The sequence below is a fragment of the Rhinopithecus roxellana genome, chromosome 7 (genome assembly GCF_007565055.1).
Source record: "Rhinopithecus roxellana isolate Shanxi Qingling chromosome 7, ASM756505v1, whole genome shotgun sequence".
NCBI classification, from domain to species: Eukaryota; Metazoa; Chordata; class Mammalia; order Primates; family Cercopithecidae; genus Rhinopithecus; species Rhinopithecus roxellana.
In genome coordinates this window covers 92,522,514-92,536,929 of record NC_044555.1, presented here as the reverse complement: position 1 = coordinate 92,536,929, position 14,416 = coordinate 92,522,514, and the positions used below count along the sequence as shown (strand labels likewise).

The 14,416-nt window shown below is 45.4% G+C and overlaps 1 pseudogene; it reads left to right on the top strand.

Moving 5' to 3' along the window:
* LOC104664112 overlaps positions 1–8,720 on the top strand; it is a 61,016-nt pseudogene extending 52,296 nt beyond the window's left edge.
* Positions 8,721–14,416: the final 5,696 nt, after the last annotated feature.

Below are 14,416 nucleotides of genomic sequence, written 5' to 3'. Positions count from 1 at the left end.
TTCCTTAAATTTGGATAAGGACTTAAAGGAGCAATTGGTTCGGCTCCCCCATGGTCTCCAGGTTTTTCTTCCTTTAACTCTCCTGCTGCCCCCTTGATCCTCCTGTCCCTTATTTTGTGAGCTGTATGGAAGGGCAAGCATGATAGGGGGTCCCAGGGCTTTTCACTGGGCAAGGGCTTTTTACTGGACTCTTTTTCTTCTTCTTTGATGGGGAACATGGGGGTTAATTCTTTGATCCAGCAGAGAGCATAATGTATCTCTTCTTGTGAGGATTTTTTTTTTTTTTTTTTTTTTTTTTTTTTAGTGGAGTCTTGCTCTGTCACCCAGGTTGGAGTGCAGTGGCATGATCTCAGCTCACTGCAAGCTCCGACTCCCAGGTTCACATAATTCTCCTGCCTCAGCCCCCTGAGTAGCTGGGACTACAGGTGCCCACCACCACATCTGGCTAATTTTTTGTATTTTTAGTAGAGACGGGGTTTCACCATGTTAGCCAGGATGGTCTCAATCTCCTGATGTCATGATCCACCTGCCTCAGCCTCCCAAAGTGCTGGCATTACTGGCATGAGCCACTGTACCTGGCCTAGGATGGGGTTTTATCATTCACATAGAGAATTAAAGCTTGGCACACCCAATCCTCATCTGAGCCAAACTTAAACCAAAAGACTGAAGGCTTATGAATGGGGTCTTTGGGACAGATAAAACAGCAATACTTTATCATCTTTTGCTTTTCCTTGAGCCTGGTTCACGGGTTGTCCCTCCAAACCTGCAGCATTCTCCCCAAAGGACTATCTGGGGGAGTGTCAGAGGGAGTGTCTTTGGCTCCCTCTTTCCATTGTCCCCTAGGCCTAGAATTTCTGTTTCCCATTTTCATCAGTCTCTGTGTCTGAGCTTTTCCCCGTGTACTCAAGCCCCCCACTGGAGGTTTCTTGCACACACCGAGAATCATTTCATCCTTCTCTGACTGTTTCCCTTGCCAGAGAACAGAATCATAAATTGGGTCTCCACACTTGCTTCATACCTAGGACACATCTCAGTCACACACACTCAACCTCCAAAAATGCCCAACCACCAAGGCAATACTGACAGTCCAATTTTCCTACCTTGGCTCGTACATGAGGTTGCCTGGTTGCCATGGTGCCTGCTTTTCTTCCTGTGTCACCTCCACTGCCTCCTGAATAACAGTCTCTATGGCCTCTGCAGGGAGCCGGGATTCCCAGACAGAGCAGGCCACTTAAATCAGGTGGGACACGTGTCCCCTCTCAGCCGGAGTCCAACTCCACACAGGCACAGAGATCCCAGATGGGCCCCCAAGTTTGTGAGAAACACATTCATCTGTCCAAACCCAAAGAATGGACTCAGAGACACAAAGAACAGTGGAAGCAAGATTTTTAATGGTGATCTTGCAAGATTGGGTGTCTGGTAGGCAGGCACACCTGGGGCAGTTACAGCAGGTAATTTATCTCCTAGCACACAAATCCCTCCCTCCCCCTGTTGCTCACTGGTCAAGTACTATGGGGTTACAATCTTCCTGGACGTCACCTAAGTTTCATTATCCCTTATAAGGTTATAACCCAGTCCCCTTCCCTGCTTAAGTTTTTATTTTCCAATAACTTTGGAAACTTTTTCTTCCCCTTTATAGGCTGACTCCTCCTCTACATTCTGTTTGCTTATTGTGACTTTCTAGGTGCATGAGCTGTGTGGTTTGTTACATTTGCAGGCTGGCTGCCAGCACTTAGATTTATCAAACCTTGAAAATGGACCATTTAAAATGTTTTCTCACATAAAATAAGATTTTAAAACATTATTCTCCCTTTATATAAAACCTTGGGATATCATCATACTCTGTGTATCACTAGTCCTGGAAAATAAGGACCACTGGATCACTGTCCATCACGGGAAAACAAAATGCCACTGTAGAAAACTGTCTGTGGCAGGCTGAATAGCGGTCCTCACAACATACCAGTATAACATAATGGTAAAAAATGCTAAAAGGGACTTTGCAGGTGTTATTAATAATCTTGAAATGAGGTGATTGCTCTGCATTAGCTAAGGGGACCTAATCTTTATTACAGACTCTTCATAAAAGAGACAGGAAGGTCAGAGTCAAAGAAGGTCATGTGACTATGGAAGCAGAGGTCAGAGAGTCACAGAGAGACTTGAAGATGCTACACTGCAGGCTTTCAAGACGGAGGAAGGAGCTATGAACTAAGGAATGTAGGCAGCATCTAGAAGCTGGAAAATGGTTGATTTTGAACTTCAATCTCCAAAACTGTATTGCCTTAGTTGGTTTTGTGTGGCTATAAAAGAACACCTGAGACTGGGTAATTCATAAATAAAAGAGGTTTATTTGCCTCACAGTTCTGCAGGCTGTATAAGCAGCAAGCAGCATGATGCCAGCATCTGTTTCTGGTGAGAACCTCAGGAAGCTTCTATTCATGGCAGATGGCAAAGGGTGAACAGGCATGTCACATGGTGAGAGAGGGAGCGAGAGAGAGAGGGGAGGCATGCTATGTACTTGTAAACAACCAGATCTCCTGTAAACCAATAGAGTGAGAACTCACTCATTACCATGGGGACAATACCAAGCTATTCAAGAGGGATCCACCCCCATAACCTAAATACCGCCCAATGGGCTCCACCTCCAACATTAGGGGTCACATTTCAACATGGGATTTGAAGGGGACAAACATCAAAACTATGTCATATATGATAATAAATTTATATTGTTTTAAGCCACTAAACTTGTGGTGATTTGTTATAGCAGCCATAGGAAATTAACACTAATAGAGGGCAAATGACAATGCTCAGGCGTTGGAAGTCAGAGAGTGTTGGAGAATAGTATGAGCATGACTGCTTGTACAAGGATGCACTTAAACCATGAGACTCTAGTTTGGAAACAAGAAGCCTGAGAAGAGACTGGCTCAATGTCTAAACCATTGCTGCTCTATAGAACTTTATTTGATGATGAAAATGTTCTACATCTGCACTCTCCAGTATGGTAGCCACTAGCCACATGTGACTACTAAGCACTTGAAATGTGGCTAGTACAATAAGGGAACTTTTTCTTTTTCTTTTTTTTTTCTTTCTTTTTTTTTTTTTTTTTTTTTTGAGATGGAGTCTCGCTCTGTCACCCGGGTTGGAGTGCAGCAGTGGATTTCGACTCACTGCAAACCTCCACCTCCCGGGTTCAAGGAATTCTCCTGCCTCAGCCTCCTGAGTAGCTGGGATTATAGGTGTGTACCACCATGTCTAGCTAATTTTTGTATTTTTAGTGGAAACGGGGTTTCACCATGTTGGCCAGGCTGGTCTTGAACACCTGACCTCAAATGATCCACCCGCCTCGGCCTTCTAAAGTGCTGGGATTACAGGGATGAGCCACCATGCCCAGCCTACTCTTAATTAATTTATATTTAAATTTTAAAATCCACATGTAGCTAATGGCTACTGTATTTGAGAGACTGTTTTCTACCATTAAAAAGAATGTGGATAGGGTGACTATGAACCTATTCATTAAATTGTTCAATGCTAGAAAACTAGCTTGCCAAAAATAGTCTATGCCAAATTAAAGAAGTATCAACACTTCTCTGGAGATCAGATTTCTTATAATCTCTGCCATTATATAACTAAAAACCTAGATGAGAAAAAAGCATCTAAGCAGCATGTAAAATTGCTGTCATAAAACCCATGAATTTTACTTCATAGGAGATGTACGGAGTCAGTCCTTAGTCAAACAGCTACACATTAGAAGAACCAAGAATACGTTGATCTCAGAACTTCTTCAAAAGCACAAAAATCCAGAACACACTTAGGGAGAAGACATGTTCTTCTCCATAATTATGTAAGGAAAGACATATTCCTACATGCCTCAGAGGTCCAGGGCAAAAGCAGATGATCATAATGGCCACGCTGAGTCACAAGACAAGGTTATATTATGTTCTGAATCATCTTTTTAAGATGGAAAAGCAGGCCAGGCGCAGTGGCTCAAGCCTGTAATCCCAGCACTTTGGGAGGCTGAGGTGGGCAGGTTACTTGAGGTCAGGAGTTCGAGATCAGCCTGGCCAACATGGTGAAATCCCATCTCTAATAAAAACACAAAAATTAGCTGGGCATGGTGGTGGGCATCTGTAATCCCAGCTACTCGGAAGGTTGAGGAACAAGAATCACTGGAACCCGGGAGGTAGAAGCTGCATTGAGCCGAGACTGCCACTGTACTCCAGCCCGGGCAACAGAATGAGACTCTGTCTCAAAAACACAGAAGGCAAAGTAGTGAATAACTCAGTATTAAAAAAAAAAAAAAAAAAAAAAAAAACTCAACAGAGGGAATGGGTAAACGTAAAACAAAACAAAAAGCTATCTTTCCACTTTCATGTAAAACCCCTTCTTTTAGGGTTCTAGTCACTATGCTATGCCATCCACTCCAGCTCCTTGTTAGTCACTTATGCACCAGGATTGATCTACACCACATTGTTGATAAATTATTTCAAATCCTCTCTCACCATTACCATCCAAATCCTTCTTACCTGCCATGCAACTTCCAAATCTGGATCAATTGAATCGATCCACTACCATTGTTTCTATTTCCAGGCTGCTGAGCCCTGGTGGAAGAAATAACACAACGATATAGGCAGGAATATCTTGAAAAGCATGGTTTCTGTGGAATGTTATACAGCAGTTAAATATGTAAGATATCAGCTGGGCATGGTGGCTCACGCCTGTAATCCTAGCACTTTGGGAGGCCCAGGTGGACGGATCACCTGAGGTCAGTAGTTTGAGACCAGCCTGGCCAACATGGCAAAACCCCATCTCTACTAAAAATACAAACATTAGCCAGGCATGGTGGCAGGAGACTGTAATCCCAGCTACTCAAGAGGCTGAGGCAGGAGAATCACTTGAACCTGGGAGGCAGAGGTTGCAGTGAGCTGAGATCATGCCACTGCATTTCAGCCTGGGCTACAGAGTGAGACTCTGTCACACACACACACACATACACACACACAAAAGTAGGATATCTATATATACTGATACCGAAAAAATTCCATACACATTAAATAAAAAAGCAAGTGATATCACAGTCCCTAGTATGGCTATAATCAAAAGGACAGATACTAACAAGTGTTGGCAAAGATGTGAAGAAACTGGAAGTCTCATATACTGCGGGTAGGAACATAAAATTGATCAGCCACTTTGAAAAACAATCCAGTAGTTCCTCAAAATGTTAAATACAGAGTTACCATATGACCCAGCAATCCCACTCCTAGATACATACCCAAAAGACATGAAAATATATGTCCACACAAAAACTGAAACATGAATACTCATAGGCATGTTATTTATAATAGCCAAAATGTAGAAACTGGCTCATTGCGGTGGCTCACGTTGGTAATCCCAAAACTTTGGGAGGCCGAGGCAGTTGGATCATGAGGTCAGGAGATTGAGACCATCCTGGCCAAAATGGTGAAACCCTGTCTCTACTAAAAAAAAAAAAAAAAAACATACAAAAATTAGCTGGGTGTGGTGGCGCATCTCTCACCATAAGTGGGTCTCTAATCCCAGCTACTCAGGAGGCTGAGGCAGGAGAATCACTTGAACCAGGGAGTCGGAGTTTGCAGTGAGCCGAGATAACACCACTGCACTCCAACCTGGTGACAGAGTGAGACTCCATCTCAAAAAAAAAAAAAAGTAGAAACTACCCAAATGTCCAAATGACAAATAGATAAACAAAATGTAGTATATCCACACAATGGATATGCCGAGAGCAAGTTGCAAGTTTTGGGTTTTTTTTTTTTTTTTTTTTTTTTTTTTTTTTTTTTTTTGAGACAGGGTCTCACTCTGTTGCCCAGGCAGGAGTGCCGTAGCACAATCATGACTCACTGCAGCCTTGGCCTCCCAGGCTCAAGCAATCCTCCCAACTCAGCCTCCTGGGTAGCTGTGACTACAGGAACACACTGCTACATCCAGCTAATTTTTTGTATTTTGTAGAGAGACAGGGTTTTGCCATGTTGCCCAGGCTGGTTTGAACTCCTGAGCTCAAGTGATCCACCTGCCTCAGCCTCCCAAAGTGCTGAAATTACAGGCGTGCACCAACATGCCTGGCCTGCAAGAGCAATTTTATTCAGCAATAAAAAGAATGAAGTTCTGATTCATGCTACAACATGGATGAACCTTGAAAACACTGTGCTAAGTAAAATAAGCCAGTCACAAAATATTACATATTCTTCCATTAATATCAAAGTCCAGAATAGGGAAATCTATAGAGACTGAAAGTGGATTAGTGGTTGCTAAAGGTTGGGGGATAAAGAGGCTATAGCTAAAGGATACAGGGTTTGTTTCTGAGGTGATGAAAATGTTCTAAAAATTGACTATGGCAGTGGTTGCACACATCCATGAATACACTAAAAACAATGGAACTGCACACTTTAAATGTGTGAATTGTGTGTGTACGAATTATAGCTCAAAAAAGCTGTTGTTGTTTTTTTTTTAAAAAAAAGCGGCCGAGCGCGGTGGCTCAAGCCTGTAATCCCAGCACTTTGGGAGGCCGAGACGGGCGGATCACGAGGTCAGGAGATCGAGACCATCCTGGCTAACACGGTGAAACCCCGTCTCTACTAAAAACTACAAAAAACTAGCTGGATGACGTGGCGGCGCCTGTAGTCCCAGCTACCCGGGAGGCTGAGGCAGGAGAATGGCGTGAACCCGGGAGATGGAGCTTGCAGTGAGCTGAGATCCAGCCACAGCACTCCAGCCTGGGTGACAGAGCGAGACTCCGTCTCAAAAAAAAAAAAAAAAGCAAGTGATAGAATAATACATGTACTATGAGCTCATTTATATAAAAACCAAAACTACATGTGCATGTAATATAAACATTTGTGAATGTATGTAAATATATAGAACATGATTTGGAAGAATACCCACCCATCTGTTAGCATTGGTTGCTTTTGGGGAGAGAAGTAGGATTGCCTTCTGTAACATCACACTTTCCTGTTTCTCCTCCTACCACCCTGGTTGTTCCTCCAAATTGCTTTGTAGGCATTCTTTCCTCTGCTCTTTCCTTTATAATCCACATTTAACTCTTCAGGCTTTCCTTGAAGTGATCATATGATCACATATTTCCCATGGTTTCAACAACGCCGGTCCATATCCTGACTCATTTATTCAACAAATAATCCACTGAGCACCTGCTAAGTACTGAACTAGTTGCTAGACATTCAGCAGGACAGAGGCAAATAAGATTGCCATTCTCATGAAGTTTACATTCTAGTTGTGGTGAAGATATATAATAATAAGCAAACCAATAAATGGACAGACAATTTGAGATAATGTTAAGTGGTAGGGAGAAAATAAAACAGGGTGAGGGGCAGGCGCCACACTCCCTGCCACCTGAGGCCCGCATGCTAGCCATGTCCCGTCCACCGCCAATGCGGGCCGCCTTGGGCATCCTGGCCCGGCATGCCATGGTGCTAGGCACCATGGAGATGGGGGGCCACATGGACGCATCCGCCAGTGCCACGGCCATGCACACTTTCCTGAAGTGCAGACACACCAAGCTGGACATGGCCTTCACGTACAGCGATGGCCAGTCCAAAACCATCCTGGGCGGCCTGGGGCTGGGCAGCGGCGACTGCTGAGTGAAATTTGCCACCAAGGCCAGCCCTTGGGAGGGAAAATCACTAAAGCCTGGCACTGTCCAGTCCCAGCTGGAGACGTCATTGAAGAGGCTGCAGTGTCCCCAAGTGGACCTCTTCTACCTACATGCACCTGACCACAGCACCCCAATGGAAGAGATGCTGTGTGCCTGCCACCAGTTGCACCAGGAAGGCAAGTTCATGGAACTTGGCCTCTCCAACTATGCCGGCTGAGAAGTGGCGGAGATCTGTACGCTCTGCAAGACCAAAGGCTGGGCCAGGCACGGTGGCTCACGCCTATAATCCCAGCACTTTGGGAGGCCGAGGTGGGTGGATCACGAGGTCAGGAGATCCAGACCATCCTGGCTAACATGGTGAAACCCTGTCTCTATTAAAAATAAAAAAAAAAAAATAGCCAGGTGTAGTGGTGGGCACCTATAGTCCCAGCTACTCGGGAGACTGAGGCAGGAGAATGGCGTGAACCCGGAAGGCGGAGCTTGCAGTGAGCCGAGATGGTGCCACTGCACTCCAGACTCACAGAGTGAGACTCCGTCTCAAAAATAAATAAATAAATAAAAACAAAGGCTGGATCCTGCCCACTGTGTACCAGGGCATGTACAATGCCACCACCTGGCAGGTAGAAATGGAGCTCTTCCCCTGCCTCGGGCACTTTGGACTGAGGTTCTATGCCTACACCCTCTGGCTGGGGGCCTGCTGACCGGCAAGTACAAGTATGAGGACAAAGGCAAGAAACAGCCCAGGGGCCACTTCTTTGGGAATAGCTGGGCTGAGACCTACAGGAATCGCTTCTGGAAGGAGCACCACTTCAAGGCCATTGCCCTGGTGGAGAAGGCCATCCAGGCTGTGTATGGTGCCAGTGCCCCCAGTATGACCTCGGCCACCCTCTGGTGGATGTACCACCACTTACAGCTGCAGGGTGCCCATGGAGACGCAGTCATCCTGGGCATGTCCAGCCTGAAGAAGCTGGAGCAGAACTTGGCAGTGACAGAGAAAGGGCCCATGGAGCCGGCTGTCACGGACACTTTTAATCAAACCTGGCGTTTGGTTGCCCACGAATGTCCCAACTACTTCTGCTAGGCCCATCGTGGCTCAGGCTGCCCAAGGCTTTTCTGTCACCTTTTGTTCTCTCATGCCAACGAGTCTTGGCCTTGAGCTGACTTAGCAGGGTCTTTCTGGATCGTCTGGATCCATGTGTTATTTTTCTAGCTTCCTGCCTTGCTCCCTGCTCACTTTACATTGTGAAAGGTGGGGGTGAGTCCAACTTGGGCATTTCCCGTTGAATAAAGCAGGCACTTGACCCAGCCATAGCCCAGGTCAACCCCCCAGCCCCGCCAAAAAAAAAAAAAAAAAAAGAGAGAGAGAGAAAAAACCAGGGTGATGCGATGAGATACTGATCACAGTAGGGGGCTCCTGAGTTGGGATGACCAGGGAAAGCCTCTCCGAGGAGCTGACCCTAGAGCTGAGATGTGGATGATGAGAAAGATGGCGAGAGAACATTTTACGCAGGGTGCAAAGGCCCTGAAGAGAGAACAAATTATAACTGGAAGCATCGCTAACAGCATAGTATGGGATAAGATCAGATATTTTGGTAAGGGCTACTATATCTTATTAGGTCAAAGTAAAGAGTTTGGACGTTATACAAAATGTAACTGGAAGTTGCTGGAGGGTTTTGAAACAGGCAGAGTGTCCTAGTCTGTTTTACATGGCTATCACAGAATATCACAGACTAGGTAATTTATAATAAACAGAAATTTATTTGGCTCATGGTACTGGAGGCTGGGAAGTCCAACAGCATGGAGCCAGCATCTGATGAGGGCCTTCATGCTGCGTCATGCCATAATGGAAGGCGGAAGGACAAGAGAGGGTAAGAGCAAGGGAACACGAAGAGTCAAACTTGTTTTTATAACACAGCCACTCTTGCAATAACTAAACCACTCCTGAGATAATGACATTAATCTATTAATGAAGGTAAAGCCCTCATGACCTAATCACTTCCTATTATGTCCCACCTCCCAACACTGTTCCATTGGGAATTAAGTTTCCAACACATGAACTTTACGAGACACATTCAAACCATGGCATTCTATTCTGGTCCCCAAAATTCATGTCCTCACAATGCAAAATACATTCATTCCATTGCAGTAGCCCGAAAATTCTTAACTTGTTTCAGTGTCAACTCAAAGATCCAAAGTCCAGTCCTATCTAAAGCAGATATGGGTGGGACTCAAGGCATAATTCACCTTGAGGTAAATTTTCCTCCAGCTGTGAAGAAACAGATTAAAATTAAACAAGTTATTTATTTACAAAATACAATGCTGGGTGATGTGGTTTGGATACGTGCCCCTGCCCAAATTTCATGTTGAATCGTAAACTCCAGTGTTAGAGGTGGGGCCTGGTGGGAGGTGATTGGACCATGGGGGTGGATCCTTTATGAATGGTTTAGCACCATCCCCTCCATGCTGTTCTCGTGATGGTGAGTTCTCATGAAATCTGGTTAAGTGTGTAGCACCTCCCCTTCTCTTCCTCCTGCTCCAGTCATGTAAGACATGCCTGCTTCCCCTTCACCTTCTGCCATGATTGAAAGTTTCCTGAGGCCTCCACAGAAGCTGAGCAGATGCCAGTACCATGTTTCCTGCAGAACCTGCAGAATCTGCATACAGCCTGCAGAACCAGGAGCCAATTAACCTCTTTTGTTTATAAATTACCCAATCTCTGGTATTTCTTTTTTTCTTTTTTTTTTTTGAGATGGAATCTTGCTCTGTTGCCAGGTTGGAGTGCAGTGGCGTGATCTCTACTCACTGCAATCTCCACCTCCCAGGTTCAAGCAATTCCCCTGCCTCAGCCTCCCAAGTAGCTGGGACTACAGGCACGCACCACCACACCTGGCTAATTTTTTGTATTTTAGTAGAGATGGGGTTTCACCATGTTGGCCAGGATGGTCTTCATCTCCTGACCTCATGATCTGCACCCCTTGGCCTCCCAAAGTGCTGGGATTACAGGCATGAGCCACCGTGCCCGGCCTGGTATTTCTGTATAGTAGTGTAAGAATGGACTAATACAGTGGGACAGACATAGGATAGATATTCCCATTCCAAGGGGGAGAAATAGGCAAGAAGAAAGGGATCCCAAGAAAGTCCAAAACCCAACACAGAAAACCACATTAAGTCTTAAAGGTGTAGAATAATCTCCTTTGATTCCATGTCCTGCATCTTGGGCACACCAAGATGGGGGCTGGACCCCCAAGGTCTCAGGCAGCCCTGCCGTTATCTATGGCTTTGTTGGGCTCAGCACATGTTTCAGCTGTCTCGGATTGGAGTCTCATGCCTGCAACTTTCCCAGGTTGGCGCTGTATGCTGGTAGCTTTACGGCTCTGGGGTCCCAGTAGTGGTTCCACTCCCATGGTTCCACTAGGCACTGCCCTAGTGGAGACTCTGCAGGATCTTGCTTTCCACAGCTCCACTAGACATTGCCCTAGTGGGGGCTCTCTGCAGTGGCTCTGCCTCTGCAGCAAGTCTCTGCCCGGGCCCCCAGACTGTCTGATATATCCTTTGAAATCTAGGTAGATTCCACCATAGCCCCACAACTCATGCGCTCAGCACTTCTCCAGAGTCAGCACCAGGTGCATGCTGCCAAGGCTTACATTTGTGCCCTCCAGAGCAGTGGCATGAATTGCACATGGGCTCATTTGAGCCATGGCTGGAGCAGCCAAGGAGCTCTGCACCAAAACATGGCAAGCAGAGTCCTGAGGTGGCCCTGGGCAGTGAATGCTGAGGTCTGGTGGGCACCTTTCTGGAAACCCTGCCCTTAAGGCCCTGCTCTGAACTTGTAATGGGAGGGACAACCCACTCAATGATCTCTGAAATGTCTTTGGGATCTTTGTCCCATTGTTTTGGTGACTAGCAATATCACCCTTCCTATCTCCCTACTGTTCCCCTCACTTCTGCTGCTGCTTGTGATTCATCCTCATTCCCCATCCCAGTTCCCCCCTCCCCTCTCCAGTTCTGTCAATGCAGAGGTCCTGTTGTCATTCATCCAAATCCTACCTCCAACTCAGATGACTGGGTGGGGGACAGACGCTTTACAACCAGAAGTATGAATGGCTACTCTAGAAATAGACTCCTGGCTGTTGCCTGCAGCCATGTCCTATCTTACCACCTGCTACCTGCCCAGCTCTTCAGAGGAAGGGTTCACTCTAACCCTGGCCCAGCTGGCCTGAGATCAGCTAGTTGCTGAGGTGCAGCCTCTTGTGGCCACTATGACTACAATATGAATTTTTTCTTTATATATATTTTATATTTGTATTTTTTTTAATCGAGATGGGGTCTTGCTATGTAGTCCAGGCAGGTCTCAAACTCCTAGCTTCAAGTCATCCTCCCACCTTGGCCTCCTAAAGTGCTGGGACTACAGGTGTGAACCACTGTGCCCAGCTGGTAAAACAACTTTGGAAAATAATTTAGCAATACTTTGTAAAGTTTAAAGTAAGCATACTACAGGACCCAACAATTCTAATTCTAGGTATTCATTGGTCTTGGAAAACTTTTTGCACATATGCACTAGGAGACACATAAAAGGATGTACGTTGCAGCACAGCTTGCAAAATACGTAAATTGGAAATAAGCTGTGTCCATCAAAAAGATAATATATAAATAATCAGGGTATGTTTACATGATGGAATGATACAAAGTAGTTGAAATGACTTACCATGAATTAGGCTTAATCTTTCAGTCTGTGTTTTGCTACATATATACCTATCCACAAACAAAAGATACTCTTGTTTGTGTATTAATTTCTATCCAAGGTGGGAAAAATACTAGCATCCAGTATACATCTGTCTACAACTTACTTAAAAAAAAAACCTCATTGCTTCCTAATGTATATTGATTGATTGATTTTTTTTTTTTTTAAACAGGGTCTCACTCTGTCACCCAGGCTGGAGTGCAGTGGCACAATCTCAGCTCACTGTAACCTCCCTCTCCCAGGTTCAAGTGATCCTCCCACCTTAGACTCCCAGGTAGCTGGGACTACAGGTGTGTGCCACCATGGCTGGCTACTTTTTTGTATTTTTTGTAGAGACGAGTTTTGCCATGTTGCCCAGACTTCAAATAGGACTTTGGAGCTGGTGAAAAGGACTTGGAACCTTTTTAAAAGCCCATGTTAGCACTTCCGGTTTGTTGAGACAGGGTCTTGCTTTGTTGTCCATGCTGTTGTGCAGTGGCATGATCACAGCTTACTGCAGCCTCAACCTCCCAGGCTCAAGTAGTCCTCCCGCCTGAGGTTCCCAAGTAGCTGGGACTACAGGTATGTGCCATCATGCCTGGCTATTTTTAATTTATTTATTTTATTTTTTCGTAGAGACGAGGTCTCGCTATGCTGCCCGGGTTAGTCTCTAACTCCTGGGTTCAAGTGATCCTCCTACCTTGGCCTTCCAAAGTGCTGGGATTACAGGGATGAGCTACCACGCCTGGCCAGCACATTCGATATAAATGAAATTTGACAGGATTCTAGAAGGCAAGCTGGTTATAATCTGTTGTAAACACAAGGACAAGTGAGGAAGAAAGGAGACACAGTGCCCAGGGATAGGGGAGCAAAATAAGATATACTCAGTTATCCATGGTCATGGAGAACAGACATGCCAGATTATTAAAACCAGTAGATAATCCAAAAGGCACTCTGGAATACATTATATGTCCTATCAACACCTTGCCTCTGAACCCCAGTAGATTTATTCCTCCAGTTAACTTTGCTCAGACTGACATTAAAATGAACATGTATTTTCCAAGTTGCTTCCAGCTGATGGCTGGAGGAAGTGGGCAATAGCATGAAGATTGTGAAGGGTACGGAAGGCCTAAAATAATCCATTAGCCACAGAGAATCTCAGTGTGGGTATTTGAGAGTCACCTGTACATGCTCAGCAAAGAGGTTCTGCTTGTCAAGGCAACTGAGTTGAGCAACCTAACTCTTTTCGGAGGCCCACTCCAAAGGTATATAGTAAGTCAAGTCAGGAGTCTCAAGCTGAATGCCTCTGAGTCCATAATGCTACCAGTCGCATAACATGTGTGGCCAAACCAGAGATACTCTGTTGATTCCCAACATTCTTGTGCAGAAGTGACTTTAGTCCATATTATGCTATTTAGCAATGAACTGTAGTAGGGAAAGGAAAGGTAGGGAGGGCTCTGCCCCCGTCCCTGCGATATGTGGGCCATAGTTGCTCTGAAAACCCAGCTACAGAATGGGGACAGTAAACAACAAGCAGAATTCTAGTTCAGTCATGAATCATTTTCTTATGGTTATAGCAGAGTGATAATGGAGCAGGGAAAGGACAAGAGACCAAAACACAGAGTCAGTGCTCCTGAAAGCAAGATTACTCACTGGAGACATTTATTGGTTTCTGTTTTTCCTGTGAAGGGGAGAAAGTAGGTCAGCACACTCAAAGAACTGTGACCAGGAACAGTGGCTCTGAGAGGGAGTCATTTGCTGCACCCTGTGCCAAGATGAACAAGTAATAGACACGCCTCTCAATTGAGGGCATTTGACTGAGGTCACTGGGTTTGGGAAAAACTCAGGCTGTTGATCCCTTGGTGTGTATTCTTTGCAGGCCCTAGGAGGTAGGTACAAGGGAAGGCTCACAGTTTTAAAACCAACATCTAAATGGTTGGCTAGCATGAGCTGGCAAGCACAGGAATGTTTATGAGCAAACTGTGTGCCTACTTTGGCTTTCAGACAAGGTAGACAAGGCTCAGGGCAGCTTGGCTAAAAATAGATGGCACAGAGGG